The sequence below is a fragment of the Oncorhynchus masou genome, chromosome 11, assembly GCF_036934945.1.
Source record: "Oncorhynchus masou masou isolate Uvic2021 chromosome 11, UVic_Omas_1.1, whole genome shotgun sequence".
Taxonomy (NCBI): Eukaryota; Metazoa; Chordata; class Actinopteri; order Salmoniformes; family Salmonidae; genus Oncorhynchus; species Oncorhynchus masou.
In genome coordinates this window covers 5,370,946-5,387,322 of record NC_088222.1, presented here as the reverse complement: position 1 = coordinate 5,387,322, position 16,377 = coordinate 5,370,946, and the positions used below count along the sequence as shown (strand labels likewise).

The window sequence follows — 16,377 nt, the reverse complement described above, 5'->3', positions numbered from 1 at the left end:
CATTCAGGTTCACTCCTCAGTACAAACAGAAGAGCAGAGCAGGACAGGCTCATTCAGGATCACTCCTTAACATTTGTCGTGAGGTTGTCAAAAACGGGTTAGTAATTGACAATGGGAAAGTGAAGAGCAAAGAGCAGACCAAGACAGGCTCATTCAGGATCAACCCTCAGTGCAGAGAGCAGAGCAGGACAGGTTCATTATGGATCAACCCTCAGTGCAGAGAGCAGAGCAGGACAGGCTCATTCAGGATCAACCCTCAGTGCAGAGAGCAGAGCTGGACAGGCTCTGAGGTTGTAAAAATGGGTTAGTAATTGACGGTGGGAAAGTGAAGTATCTTTTGACTTCCAGAAAGTCTCTTTAGTTGAGTGCAAAACGGGCCACGGAGGTCTCAGAGGAAGTGGGCTTCAGAGCACTAGAAGTTGAGGAGAGCCAACCGCTGCATAGTGTGGTCAAACTGTGGTCGAACTCCTCTACCTTGCTCCACTAAACCGTCTCGTCAAATAATCCCGTCTAATTTGCTCTGACTGCTACAGTGTGGTCTTGTAAAAGAGATTCTGTCGTCAACCACAGGTCAAACAGGACATGGCTGATGCCAGGCTAAACTACAGGACATGGCTGATGCCAGGCTAAACTACAGGATATGGATGATGCCAGGCTAAGCTACAGGACAGGACTGAAGCCAGGCTAAACTACAGGACATGGCCGATGCCAGGCTAAACTACAGGACATGGCTGATGCCAGGCTAAACTACAGGACATGGCTGATGCCAGGCTAAACTACAGGACATGGCTGATGCCAGGCTAAACTACAGGACATGGCTGATGCCAGGCTAAACTACAGGATATGGCTGATGCCAGGCTAAACTACAGGCTGTGTACTTAAAATCTCTCCATGACCAATCAGCTACTGACTTACCTGACTCCTGTGAGGAGCGTAGGCCATTGGCTCCTGTGAGGAGCGTAGGCTATTGGCTCCTGTGAGGAGCGTAGGCCATTGGCTCCTGTGAGGAGCGTAGGCCATTGGCTCCTGTGAGGAGCGTAGGCTATTGGCTCCTGTGAGGAGCGTAGGCCATTGGCTCCTGTGAGGAGCGTAGGCTATTGGCTCCTGTGAGGAGCGTAGGCTATTGGCTCCTGTGAGGAGCGTAGGCTATTGGCTCCTGTGAGGAGCGTAGGCTATTGGCTCCTGTGAGGAGCTACAGTGTTCTCTTCAACTAACAGGTAGTCTGTTTAGAATTATTCTGCTCCTATTCTCATCTTTCCTCACTTAATAGCTTAACTTTTGTAGCTCAAATCAAATCAAATTTTATTTGTTACATACACACAGTTAGCAGATGTTAATGGTCACATACACACGGTTAGCAGATGTTAATGGTCACATACACATGGTTAGCAGATGTTAATGCGAGTGTAGCGAAATGCTTGTGCTTTTAGTTCCGACAATGCAGTAATAACCAACAAGTAATCTAACTAACAATTCCAAAACTACTGTCTTATACACAGTGTAAGGGGATAAAGAATATGTACATAAGGATATATGAATGAGTGATGGTACAGAGCAGCATAGGCAAGATACAGTAGATGGTATCGAGTACAATATATACATATGAGATGAGTATGTAAACAAAGTGGCATAGTTAAAGTGGCTAGTGATACATGTATTACATAAGGATGCAGTAGATGATAGAGTACAGTATATACGTATACATATGAGATGAATAATGTAGGGTATGTAAACATTATATTAGGTAGCATTGTTTAAAGTGGCTAGTGATATATTTTACATAATTTCCCATCAATTCCCATTATTAAAGTGGCTGGAGTTGAGTCAGTGTGTTGGCAGCAGCCACTCAATGTTAGTGTTAGCTGTTTAACAGTCTGTTTGCCTTGAGGTAGAAGCTGTTTAACAGTCTGATGGCCTTGAGGTAGAAGCTGTTTAACAGTCTGATGGCCTTGAGATAGAAGCTGTTCAACAGTCTGATGGCCTTGAGGTAGAAGCTGTTTAACAGTCTGATGGCCTTGAGGTAGAAGCTGTTTAACAGTCTGATGGCCTTGAGGTAGAAGCTGTTGAACAGTCTGTTTGCCTTGAGGTAGAAGCTGTTTAACAGTCTGATGGCCTTGAGGTAGAAGCTGTTTAACAGTCTGTTTGCCTTGAGGTAGAAGCTGTTTAACAGTCTGATGGCCTTGAGGTAGAAGCTGTTGAACAGTCTGATGGCCTTGAGGTAGAAGCTGTTTAACAGTCTGATGGCCTTGAGGTAGAAGCTGTTGAACAGTCTGTTTGCCTTGAGGTAGAAGCTGTTTAACAGTCTGATGGCCCTGAGGTAGAAGCTGTTTAACAGTCTGATGGCCTTGAGGTAGAAGCTGTTTAACAGTCTGATGGCCTTGAGGTAGAAGCTGTTCAACAGTCTGATGGCCTTGAGGTAGAAGCTGTTGAACAGTCTGTTTGCCTTGAGGTAGAAGCTGTTTAACAGTCTGATGGCCTTGAGGTAGAAGCTGTTGAACAGTCTGATGGCCTTGAGGTAGAAGCTGTTTAACAGTCTGATGGCCTTGAGGTAGAAGCTGTTGAACAGTCTGTTTGCCTTGAGGTAGAAGCTGTTTAACAGTCTGATGGCCCTGAGGTAGAAGCTGTTTAACAGTCTGATGGCCTTGAGGTAGAAGCTGTTGAACAGTCTGATGGCCTTGAGGTAGAAGCTGTTTAACAGTCTGATGGCCTTGAGATAGAAGCTGTTTAACAGTCTGATGGCCTTGAGATAGAAGCTGTTCAACAGTCTGATGGCCTTGAGGTAGAAGCTGTTTAACAGTCTGATGGCCTTGAGGTAGAAGCTGTTTAACAGTCTGATGGCCTTGAGGTAGAAGCTGTTTAACAGTCTGATGGCCTTGAGGTAGAAGCTGTTTAACAGTCTGATGGCCTTGAGGTAGAAGCTGTTTAACAGTCTGATGGCCTTGAGGTAGAAGCTGTACAAGAAGCACACTCGTTTCTTATATCACCCCGGAGATATGTAGCTGTGTCAGTCATTGAATACAGTTATGTCTACCTTTATCACCCTGGAAATATACACTTAGGGACAAAAAGGTGCTATCTCGAACCTAAAAGGGTTGTTGAGCTGTCCCCATAGGAGAACCCTTTAAAGAACCAGTTTTTTATTCCAGGTAGAATTATTTTGGTTCCAAGTAGAACCTTTTTGAGTTCCATGTAGAACCTTTTTGAGTTCCAAGTAGAACCCTTTTTGAGTTCCATGTAGAACCTTTTTGAGTTCCAAGTAGAACCTTTTTGAGTTCCATGTAGAACCTTTTTGAGTTCCATGTAGAACCTTTTTGAGTTCCAAGTAGAACCTTTTTGAGTTCCATGTAGAACCTTTTTGAGTTCCATGTAGAACCTTTTTGAGTTCCATGTAGAACCCTTTTCACAGAGGGGGGTTTTAAATGGAACCCAAAAGTGTTCTACCTGGGACCTCTATGAGGACAGCTGAACGGCCCCTTTTGGAATCAAATTTTCTAAGAGTGTACAGCTGTAGCAGTCATTAAACATGCTTACGCCAGAACGTCTTTGCCGAGACTTATTTCTGTCTACATTTTCTGTAAAGCTTCTGTGAGTTTAATTCTACCTGATCAGAAGAGTTATTTTGGGTTGGCAGGAAGCCTAGTGGTTAAGAGCGTTGGGGCCAGTAACTGAAAGGTTGCTGGATCGAATCCTCGAGTTGACAAGTAAACAAAAAAGAAAATCTGTCGTTCTGCCCCGAAACAAGGCAGTTTAACCCACTGTTCCCCGGAACAAGGCAGTTTAACCCACTGTTCCCCTGAAGAAGGCAGTTTAACCCACTGTTCCCCTGAACAAGGCAGTTTAACCCACTGTTCCCCTGAACAAGGCAGTTTAACCCACTGTTAGCCTGAACAAGGCAGTTTAATCCACTGTTCCCCTGAACAAGGCAGTTTAACCCACTGTTCCCCTGAACAAGGCAGTTTTACCCACTGTTCCCCGGAACAAGGCAGTTTAACCCACTGTTCCCCGGAACAAGGCAGTTTAACCCACTGTTCCCCTGAAGAAGGCAGTTTAACCCACTGTTCCCTTGAACAAGGCAGTTTAACCCACTGTTCCCCTGAACAAGGCAGTTTAACCCACTGTTCCCCTGAACAAGGCAGTTTAACCCACTGTTAGCCTGAACAAGGCAGTTTAACCCACTGTTCCCCTGAACAAGGCAGTTTAACCCACTGTTCCCCTGAACAAGGCAGTTTAACCCACTGTTAGCCTGAACAAGGCAGTTTAACCCACTGTTCCCCTGAACAAGGCAGTTTAACCCACTGTTAGCCTGAACAAGGCAGTTTAACCCACTGTTCCCCTGAACAAGGCAGTTTAACCCACTGTTCCCCTGAACAAGGCAGTTTAAACCACTGTTCCCCGGAACAAGGCAGTTTAACCCACTGTTCCCCGGAACAAGGCAGTTTAACCCACTGTTCCCCTGAACAAGGCAGTTTAACCCACTGTTCCCCTGAACAAGGCAGTTTAAACCACTGTTCCCCTGAACAAGGCAGTTTAACCCACTGTTCCCCGGAACAAGGCAGTTTAACCCACTGTTCCCCTGAACAAGGCAGTTTAACCCACTGTTCCCCAGTTACACGTCATTGTAAATAAGAATTTGTTCTTAACTGGCTTGCCTTGTTAAATAAAATAACATTTAATAGAAAGAAAGGATCTGACAGACCATAAAGTTGAGTGTTTCTTTGTCATACGTAACATGGGGGAAATAAGACAAACAGTTGGACTAACGGGAAGTCTTCATTTGTCCTCGGGTTCTGGCCAAGAGACCATTCGGCTGGCTGCTGGAATCATCATGGTTGTCCCAAATAGAACCCTATTCCCTACATAGTGCACTACTTTGGACTATAGGCTCTGGTCAAATAGATGGCACTACGTAGGGAATACGGTTCCATTAATTATATAGCCATAGTGAGAGGAGGCTTGTCAGCTAGAAGAGCGCCCCCAAAATACTGGACTATCACCCGCTACAGAAAGACAGATAGGAGTATTTGCTAATTGATTTAGAAATAGTAAGCTTGAGTAATTTAACTACTGCTATGTTTACTAATTGAGTAGTTAATTAATAGTCATCTCATCAAGGACTGATACTAGCAAACTAACATCCATCTCTATTGCTTGCTTTCGTGCAATCCTTTGAGAGGTAAACTGGCAGGTAGAATAGTGGTTAGAGTGTTGGGCCTGTAACTGAAAGGTTGCAAGATCCAATCTCTGAGCTGACAAGGTTAAAAATAAGAAATCTGTTTTTCTTCCCCCGAACAAGGCAGTTAACCTGCTGTCATTGTAAACAAGAATTTGTTCTTAACTGACTTACCTAGTTAAATGTAAAAAATTAAACCCGGCTCATCCTAGTCTCTGATCTCAGTGATTATGAACATTTTTGCCTGCTTGTTTTCTGTGAGTCCTGTTGGCTACGTTTTGTATCACCATGGTATCTTCCCGTGTTTTCTCCAGTGGCTCTTGCTAGCCCGGGTCACTACACTTTAGGTCCCCCAAAAGCTCTTCATCAACCCCCACCATTGATCTCTCACAATGGCTCTCCCCTCACAACAAAAAATATATAACTCCTTTATTTGTTTCTCAACAAGGAAAGTCAATCAAGCAGCCAGGCATAGCGAGTGAATCCACAGCCACAGCTATGTGATGTGTGCAGGGATACGCCTGGATAGAGGGAAGGGGGGGCACATGAATATATATTTATATGCACACCCCTACACCGGGACCTCTTTTATGTGTTGTTTTCTACAGTGCTCAGATGACACATTTCTTCCTCTGGCGGTCATTGTAGTCGGGGGATGGTATAGGAGAAGAAGGCAGAGCTCAGCAGATGCCTTCTTGTCTGCTACAAAGGCCCCCCCCCCCTGTCAACCTCTCCACTCCCCAGACTTTCATCAGCTCTTGATCAAAGCTTGCACTCTGCATATGAAAAGGGTCCGGCTTTATGCTGCTCAAATTAGACTATCGCCACCCCGCCAGCCTCCCAAGTCCTCAACAAAACCCATCTGTTCTGTCCAGACTTCATCTTCAGAGGCTTTTCTCAGCCTCACAGGCCTTTCAGCTCATTACATTACGGTTGTGGAGTGGGGAGCGCAGATCGCTCACACAGAAAAATAAGGAGGGAGGACAGCAACACAATTAGACTCAACCAAATCGTGACAAAACAAAAAAATATAATTACTTGACATGTTGGAAAGAATTTACAAAAAAATATATAATTACTTGACATATTGGAAAGAAATGACACAAAAAAAAGTTAATTACTTGACATATTGGAAAGAATTTACAAAAAAAAAAGATTATTGGAAAGAATTTACAACAAAAAAAGATAATTACTTGACATATTGGAAAGAAATGACACAAAAAAAAGATAATTACTTGACACATTGGAAAGAATTTACAAAAAAAAGAGATAATTACTTGACATATTGGAAAGAATTTACAACAACAAATAACAGAGCAAACTAGAATGCTATTTGGCCCTAAACAGAGAGTACACAGTGGCAGAATACCTGACCACTGTGACTGACCCAAACTTAAGGAAAGCTTTGACTATGTACAGATTCAGTGAGCATAGCCTTGCTATTGAGAAAGGCAGTCGTAGGCAGACATGGCTCTCAAGAGAAGACAGGCTATGTGCTCACTGCCCACAAAATGAGGTTGAAACTGAGCTGCACTTCCTAACCTCCTGTCCAATGTATGACCATTTTAGAGAGACATATTTCCCTCAGATTACACAGATCCACAAAGAATTCGAAAACAAATCCAATTTTGAAAAACTCCCATATCTACTGGGTGAAATACCACAGTGTGACCTCACAGCAGCAAGATTTGTGACCTGCTGCCACAAGAAAAGGGCAACCAGTGAAGAACAAACACCATTGTAAATACAACCCATATTTATGTTTATTTATTTTCCCTTTTGTACTTTAACCATTTCCACATCAGTACAACACTATATATATACATAATATTACATTTGTACGGTCTTTATTATTTTGGAACTTTTGTGAGTGTAATGTTTACTGTTAACTTTAAATGGTTTATTTCACTTTTGTTTATTATCTACTTCACTTGCTTTGGCAATGTTAACATATGTTTACCATGCCAATAAAGCCCTTAAATTGAAAATTGAATTGAGAGAGAGAGAGAGAGAGAGAGAGCGAGAGAGAGAGAGAGCGCGAGAGAGAGAGAGAGAGAGAGAGAGAGAGAGAGAGCGAGAGAGAGCGAGAGAGCGAGAGAGAGAGAGAGAGAGAGAGAGAGAGAGAGAGAGAGAGAGAGAGAGAGAGAGAGAGAGAGAGAGAGAGGAGTAGAGAGGTGAGAGTTGAACCAATGACAGTTCCTCCTGTGATTCTTTCTCTGTTGGGGTCATGCTGTGGGTCAGTGGGTGCATTTTCCTCTTATTTTCCCTCTCTCTCTCGCTCACCCGCTCTTTCTCTCTCATTACGTTTCTCTCTCTCTCTCTCGCTCACCCGCTCTTTCTCTCTCATTACGTTTCTCTCTCTCTCTCTCGCTCACCCGCTCTTTCTCTCTCATTACGTTTCTCTCTCTCTCTCTCTCTCTCTCTCTCTCTCTCTCTCTCTCTCTCTCTCTCTCTCTCTCTCTCTCTCTCTCTCTCTCTCTCTCTCTCAATTCAATTTTCAATTTAAGGGCTTCATTGGCATGGTAAACATGTGTTAACATTGCCAAAGCAAGTGAAGTAGATAATAAACAAAATAGAAATATACAATAAAAATGAACAGTAAACATTACACTCACACAAGTTCCAAAAGATTAAAGACATTATAAATATCATACTATGTGCAAATAGTACAAAAAAGTACAAAAGGGAAAATAAATAAACATAATTATGGGTTGTATTTACAATGGTGTTTGTTCTTCACTGGTTGCCCTTTTCTTTGTGGCAACAGGTCACACATCTTGCATCAGGTCACACGACGACCTTTCTCAATAGCAAGGCTATACTCACTGAGTCTGTACATAGTCGAAACTTTCCTTAAGTTTCCTTAAGTTTGGGTCAGTCACACAGTGGTCAGGTATTCTGCCACTGTGTACTCTCTGTTTAGGCCAAATAGCATTCTAGTTCGCTCTGTTTTTTTGTTAATTCTTTCCAACATGTCAAGTAATTATCTTTTAGTTTTCTCATGATTTGGTTGGGTCTAATTGTGTTGATGTCCTGAGGCTCTGTGGGGTCTGTTTGTGTTTGTGAACAGAGCCCCAGGACCAGCTTGCTTAGGGGACTCTTCTCCAGGTTCATCTCTCTGTAGGTGATGGCTTTGTTATGGAAGTTTTGGGAATCACTTCCTTTTAGGTGGTTGTTGATTTAACGGCTCTTTTCTGGATTTTGATCATTAGCGGGTATCGGCCTAATTCTGCTCTGCATGCATTATTGGGTGTTTTACATTGTTCACTGTTGATATTCTTGCAGAATTCTGCATGCAGAGTTTCACTTTGGTGTTTGTCCCATTTTGTGAAGTCTTGGTTGGTGAGCGGACCCCAGACCTCACATACGTAAAGGGCAATGGGCTCTATGACTGATTCAAGTATTTTTAGCCAGAACCTAATTGGTATCTCGAATTTTATGTTTCTTTTGATGGCATAGAATGCCCTTCTTGCCTTGTCTCTTAGATAATTCATAGCTTTGTGGAAGTTACCTGTGGCGCTGATGTTTAGGCCAAGGTATATATATATATATACACTACAGTATGTAGACACCTGCTCGTCAAACATCTCATTCCAAAATCATGGGCTTTAGTATGGAGATGGTGCCCCCTTTGCTGCTATAACAGCCTCCACTCTTTTAGGAAGGCTTTCCACTAGATGTTGGAACATTGCTGCAATGACTTGCTTCCATTCAGCCACAGCAGTATCAGTGAGGTCAGGGACTGACGTTGGGCGATTAGGCCTGGCTCACAGTCGGCTTTCCAACTCATCCCGAAGGTGTTCAATGGGGTTGAGGTCAGGGCTTTGTGCAGGCTAGTCAAGTTCTTCCACACCAATCTCAACAAACTATTTCTGTATGGACCTCGCTTTGTGCACAGGGGGCATTGCCTTGCTGAAACAGGAAAGGGCCTTCCTAAAAATGTTGCCACAAAGTTGGAAGCACAGATTCTACTAGACTGACAGTGTATGCTGTAGCATTAAGATTTCCCTTCGCTGGAACTAAATGCCCTAGCTCGAACCATGAAAGACAGCCCTAGACCATTATTCCTCCTCCACCAAACTTTACAGTTGGCACTGTGCATTGGGGCAGGTAGTGTTCTCCTGACATCCGCCAAACCCAGATTCGTCTTCAGCTCACTCCACAGGTTTTCAGTGGGGTTTAGGTCAGGGAACTGGGATGGTCATTGCAAAAGCTTGATTCTATGATCAGTGAACCATTTTTGTGTGGATTTGCTTTGGATCGTTGTCCTGCTGGAAAATCCAACAGGTTTTGGCCTAAACTCTCCTGGTACTTGATGGAGCCCATGATGACATTTATCCTGACAGGGTTCCCAGGGCCTTTGGAAGTAAAACATCCACACAACATCACAGATCCACCACTATACTACACATATCCACCACTATACTACACATATCCACTATACTACACATATCCACCACTATACTACACAGATCCACTATACTACACATATCCACCACTATACTACACATATCCACCACTATACTACACAGATCCACTATACTACACAGATCCACTATACTACACAGATCCACTATACTACACAGATCCACCACTATACTACACAGATCCACCACTATACTGCACAGATCCACTATACTACACATATCCATCACAATACTACACAGATCCACTATACTACACAGATCCACTATACTACACAGATCCACCACTATACTACACAGATCCACCACTATACTACACAGATCCACTATACTACACAGATCCACTATACTACACAGATCCACTATACTACACAGATCCACTATACTACACAGATCCACCACTATACTACACAGATCCACCACTATACTACACAGATCCACTATACTACACAGATCCACTATACTACACAGATCCACCACTATACTACACAGATCCACTATACTACCCAGATCCACTATACTACCCAGATCCACTATACTACACAGATCCACCACTATACTACACAGATCCACTATACTACACAGATCCACTATACTACACAGATCCACTATACTACACATATCCACCACTATACTACACAGATCCACCACTATACTACACAGATCCACTATACTACACAGATCCACTATACTACACAGATCCACTATACTACCCAGATCCACTATACTACACATATCCACTATACTACACATATCCACCACTATACTACACAGATCCACTATACTACACATATCCACCACAATACTACACAGATCCACTATACTACACAGATCCACTATACTACACAGATCCACCACTATACTACACAGATCCACCACTATACTACACATATCCACTATACTACACAGATCCACTATACTACACAGATCCACCACTATACTGCACAGATCCACTATACTACACATATCCATCACAATACTACACAGATCCACTATACTACACAGATCCACTATACTACACAGATCCACCACTATACTACACAGATCCACCACTATACTACACAGATCCACTATACTACACAGATCCACTATACTACACAGATCCACTATACTACACAGATCCACTATACTACACAGATCCACTATACTACACATATCCACCACTATACTACACATATCCACTATACTACACAGATCCACCACTATACTACACAGATCCACTATACTACACAGATCCACCACTATACTGCACAGATCCACTATACTACACAGATCCACTATACTACACAGATCCACAACTATACTACACAGATCCACTATACTACCCAGATCCACTATACTACACAGATCCACTATACTACACAGATCCACTATACTACACAGATCCACTATACTACACAGATCCACTATACTACACAGATCCACTATACTACACAGATCCACTATACTACACAGATCCACCACTATACTACACAGATCCACTATACTACACAGATCCACCACTATACTACACAGATCCACTATACTACCCAGATCCACCACTATACTACACAGATCCACTATACTACACAGATCCACCACTATACTACACAGATCCACCACTATACTACACAGATCCACTATACTGCACAGATCCCCTATACTACACAGATCCACCACTATACTACACAGATCCACCACAATACTACACAGATCCACCACTATACTACACAGATCCACTATACTACACAGATCCACCACTATACTACACAGATCCACTATACTACACAGATCCACCACTATACTACACAGATCCACTATACTACCCAGATCCACCACTATACTACACAGATCCACTATACTACCCAGATCCACTATACTACCCAGATCCACTATACTACACAGATCCACCACTATACTACACAGATCCACCACTATACTACACAGATCCACCACTATACTGCACAGATCCACTATACTACACAGATCCACCACTATACTACACAGATCCACCACTATACTACACAGATCCACTATACTACACAGATCCACCACTATACTACACAGATCCACCCCTATACTACACAGATCCACTATACTACACAGATCCACTATACTACACAGATCCACCACTATACTACACAGTTCTGGTGACAGCAGAGGTCATCTTCAATGACATTTACCAAACTCCAGGCACTTACGTTTGTGTTCTGGTGACAGCAGTGGTTGTCTTCTGGCAACCCTTCCAAATAACTTGTTGGCATTGAGTTTTTCGTATTTTTTTAATTTAACCTTTATTTAACGAGGCAAGTCAGTTAAAAGAACAAATTCTTATTTACAACGACGGCCTACAGAGGTGGTGTCTAATGAGTCTTGGTGTCCGTCACATTCTGACCTTAGTTCTTTTGTTATCTCTGTTTGTTTTAGTGTGGTCAGGGCGTGAGTTGGGGTGGGTTGTCTGTTTGTTTTAGTGTGGTCAGAGCGTGAGTTGGGGTGGGTTGTCTGTTTGTTTTAGTGTGGTCAGGGCGTGAGTTGGGGTGGGTTGTCTGTTTGTTTTAGTGTGGTCAGGGCGTGAGTTGGGGTGGGTTGTCTGTTTGTTTTAGTGTGGTCAGAGCGTGAGTTGGGGTGGGTTGTCTGTTTGTTTTAGTGTGGTCAGAGCGTGAGTTGGGGTGGGTTGTCTATGTTAGTTTTTTCTATGTTGTGTTTATGTGTTTGGCCTGGTATGGTTCTCAATCAGAGGCAGGTGTCGTTAGTTGTCTCCGATTGAGAATCCTACTTCGGTAGCCTTTTCCCACCTGTGTGATGTGGGTGACTGTTTTACTGTTTGTGTCAACATTCAGGACTGTTTCGGTTTTCGTTTCACTTTGTTATTTTTGTATTGAGTCGTGTTCAGTTATTATTAAAGTATCATGGACGCTTACCACGCTGCGTATTGGTCCGATCCTTGCTCTCCTCTTCCTCAGAGGACGAATGCCGTTACAGTGTCCTCAAGATGTAACCAGCTTATTCAATTGGATGGGACTGGATGGTGTTCAGAGATAGATGGGAGGGGTTGAGCTGAGCTGAAGGAGGGGACTGGATGGTGTTCAGAGATAGATGGGAGGGGTTGAGTTGAGCTGAAGGACTGGATGGTGTTCAGAGATAGATTGGAGGGGTTGAGGGGAGCTGAAGGACTGGATGGTGTTCAGAGATAGATGGGAGGGGTTGAGGGGAGCTGAAGGATGGGACTGGATGGTGTTCAGAGATAGATGGGAGGGGTTGAGTTGAGCTGAAGGAGGGGACTGGATGGTGTTCAGAGATAGATGGGAGGGGTTGAGTTGAGCTGAAGGATGGGACTGGATGGTGTTCAGAGATAGATGGGAGGGGTTGAGGGGAGCTGAAGGATGGGACTGGATGGTGTTCAGAGATAGATGGGAGGGGTTGAGTTGAGCTGAAGGACTGGATGGTGTTCAGAGATAGATTGGAGGGGTTGAGGGGAGCTGAAGGACTGGATGGTGTTCAGAGATAGATGGGAGGGGTTGAGGGGAGCTGAAGGATGGGACTGGATGGTGTTCAGAGATAGATGGGAGGGGTTGAGTTGAGCTGAAGGAGGGGACTGGATGGTGTTCAGAGATATATGGGAGGGGTTGGGTTGAGCTGAAGGATGGGACTGGATGGTGTTCAGAGATAGATGGGAGGGGTTGAGGGGAGCTGAAGGATGGGACTGGATGGTGTTCAGAGATAGATGGGAGGGGTTGAGGGGAGCTGAAGGACTGGATGGTGTTCAGAGATAGATGGGAGGGGTTGAGGGGAGCTGAAGGAGGGGACTGGATGGTGTTCTGAGATAGATGGGAGGGGTTGAGGGGAGCTGAAGGAGGGGACTGGATGGTGTTCAGAGATAGATGGGAGGGGTTGAGGGGAGCTGAAGGACTGGATGGTGTTCAGAGATAGATGGGAGGGGTTGAGGGGAGCTGAAGGAGGGGACTGGATGGTGTTCTGAGATAGATGGGAGGGGTTGAGGGGGAGCTGAAGGAGGGGACTGGATGGTGTTCAGAGATAGATGGGAGGGGTTGAGGGGAGCTGAAGGATGGGACTGGATGGTGTTCAGAGATAGATGGGAGGGGTTGAGTTGAGCTGAAGGACTGGATGGTGTTCAGAGATAGATTGGAGGGGTTGAGGGGAGCTGAAGGACTGGATGGTGTTCAGAGATAGATGGGAGGGGTTGAGGGGAGCTGAAGGATGGGACTGGATGGTGTTCAGAGATAGATGGGAGGGGTTGAGTTGAGCTGAAGGAGGGGACTGGATGGTGTTCAGAGATATATGGGAGGGGTTGAGTTGAGCTGAAGGATGGGACTGGATGGTGTTCAGAGATAGATGGGAGGGGTTGAGGGGAGCTGAAGGATGGGACTGGATGGTGTTCAGAGATAGATGGGAGGGGTTGAGGGGAGCTGAAGGAGGGGACTGGATGGTGTTCTGAGATAGATGGGAGGGGTTGAGGGGAGCTGAAGGACTGGATGGTGTTCAGAGATAGATGGGAGGGGTTGAGGGGAGCTGAAGGAGGGGACTGGATGGTGTTCTGAGATAGATGGGAGGGGTTGAGGGGAGCTGAAGGAGGGGACTGGATGGTGTTCAGAGATAGATGGGAGGGATTGAGGGGAGCTGAAGGACTGGATGGTGTTCAGAGATAGATGGGAGGGGTTGAGGGGAGCTGAAGGACTGGATGGTGTTCAGAGATAGATGGGAGGGGTTGAGGGGAGCTGAAGGAGGGGACTGGATGGTGTTCTGAGATAGATGGGAGGGGTTGAGGGGAGCTGAAGGAGGGGACTGGATGGTGTTCAGAGATAGATGGGAGGGGTTGAGGGGAGCTGAAGGATGGGACTGGATGGTGTTCAGAGATAGATGGGAGGGGTTGAGGGGAGCTGAAGGACTGGATGGTGTTCAGAGATAGATGGGAGGGGTTGAGGGGAGCTGAAGGAGGGGACTGGATGGTGTTCTGAGATAGATGGGAGGGGTTGAGGGGAGCTGAAGGAGGGGACTGGATGGTGTTCAGAGATAGATGGGAGGGGTTGAGGGGAGCTGAAGGACTGGATGGTGTTCAGAGATAGATGGGAGGGGTTGAGGGGAGCTGAAGGAGGGGACTGGATGGTGTTCTGAGATAGATGGGAGGGGTTGAGGGGAGCTGAAGGAGGGGACTGGATGGTGTTCAGAGATAGATGGGAGGGATTGAGGGGAGCTGAAGGACTGGATGGTGTTCAGAGATAGATGGGAGGGGTTGAGGGGAGCTGAAGGACTGGATGGTGTTCAGAGATAGATGGGAGGGGTTGAGGGGAGCTGAAGGACTGGATGGTGTTCAGAGATAGATGGGAGGGGTTGAGTGGAGCTGAAGGAGGGGACTGGATGGTGTTCAGAGATAGATGGGAGGGGTTGAGGGGAGCTGAAGGATGGGACTGGATGGTGTTCAGAGATAGATGGGAGGGGTTGAGGGGAGCTGAAGGAGGGGACTGGATGGTGTTCAGAGATAGATGGGAGGGGTTGAGGGGAGCTGAAGGAGGGGACTGGATGGTGTTCAGAGATAGATGGGAGGGGTTGAGGGGAGCAGAAGGAGGGGACTGGATGGTGTTCAGAGATAGATGGGAGGGGTTGAGGGGAGCTGAAGGAGGGGACTGGATGGTGTTCAGAGATAGATGGGAGGGGTTGAGGGGAGCTGATGGAGGGGACTGGATGGTGTTCAGAGATAGATGGGAGGGGTTGAGGGGAGCTGAAAGGTGGGACTAAAAACAATGAGAAGATAACTACTGTAAATATACTGTGTCCATACATGTATATAGTATGTATACATTCGAAGGAGAAGCCTAAGTGTTATTGTCCACTAGTTTACTCCAATTAGTGGAGGGGGGATAGTGTTAGGGGAGGGGGGTAGTGTTAGGGGGAGGGGGGTAGTGTTAGGGGAGGGGGTTAGTGTTAGGGGAGGGGGTAGTGTTAGGGGAGGGGGATAGTGTTAGTGGAGTGGGGTTAGTGTTAGGGGAGGGGGTAGTGTTAGGGGAGGGGGATAGTGTTAGTGGAGTGGGGTTAGTGTTAGGGGAGGGGGTAGTGTTAGGGGAGGGGGTAGTGTTAGGGGAGGGGGGTAGTGTTAGGGGAGGGGGTTAGTGTTAGGGGAGTGGGGTTAGTGTTAGGGGAGGGGGTAGTGTTAGGGGAGGGGGTAGTGTTAGGGGAGGGGGTAGTGTTAGGGGAGGGGGTTAGTGTTAGGGGAGTGGGGTTAGTGTTAGGGGAGGGGGTAGTGTTAGGGGAGGGGGTAGTGTTAGGGGAGGGGGTTAGTGTTAGGGGAGTGGGTTAGTGTTAGGGGAGGGGGGTAGTGTTGGGGGGGTAGTGTTAGGGGAGGGGGATTAGTGTTAGGGGAGGGGGGTAGTATTCGGGGGGGAGGTTAGTGTTAGGGGAGGGGGTAGTGTTAGGGGAGGGGGGAAAGCCTTTTGTATTGATTAATGTAGTCAATGTGATTCCCTACCTCTTATTATTGATTCATGTAGTAAATGTGATTCCCTACCTCTTATTATTGATTCATGTCGTAAATGTGATTCCCTTCTTCTTATTATTGATTCATGTAGTAAATGTGATTCCCTACTTCTTATTATTGATTCATGTAGTAAATGTGATTCCCTACCTCTTATTATTGATTCATGTAGTAAATGTGATTCCCTACCTCTTATTATTGATTCATGTCGTAAATGTGATTCCCTACTTCTTATTATTGATTCATGTAGTAAATGTGATTCCCTACTTCTTATTATTGATTCATGTAGTAAATGTGATTCCCTACCTCTTATTATT

General features: G+C 45.3%; 1 protein-coding gene across 1 annotated transcript in view; it reads left to right on the top strand.

Annotated features, from left to right (window-relative positions):
* Positions 1-16,377, top strand: part of LOC135548052 (metalloprotease TIKI1-like) — a 168,186-nt gene that overhangs the window by 39,030 nt on the left and 112,779 nt on the right. The gene's annotated exons all lie outside the window — the stretch shown is intronic.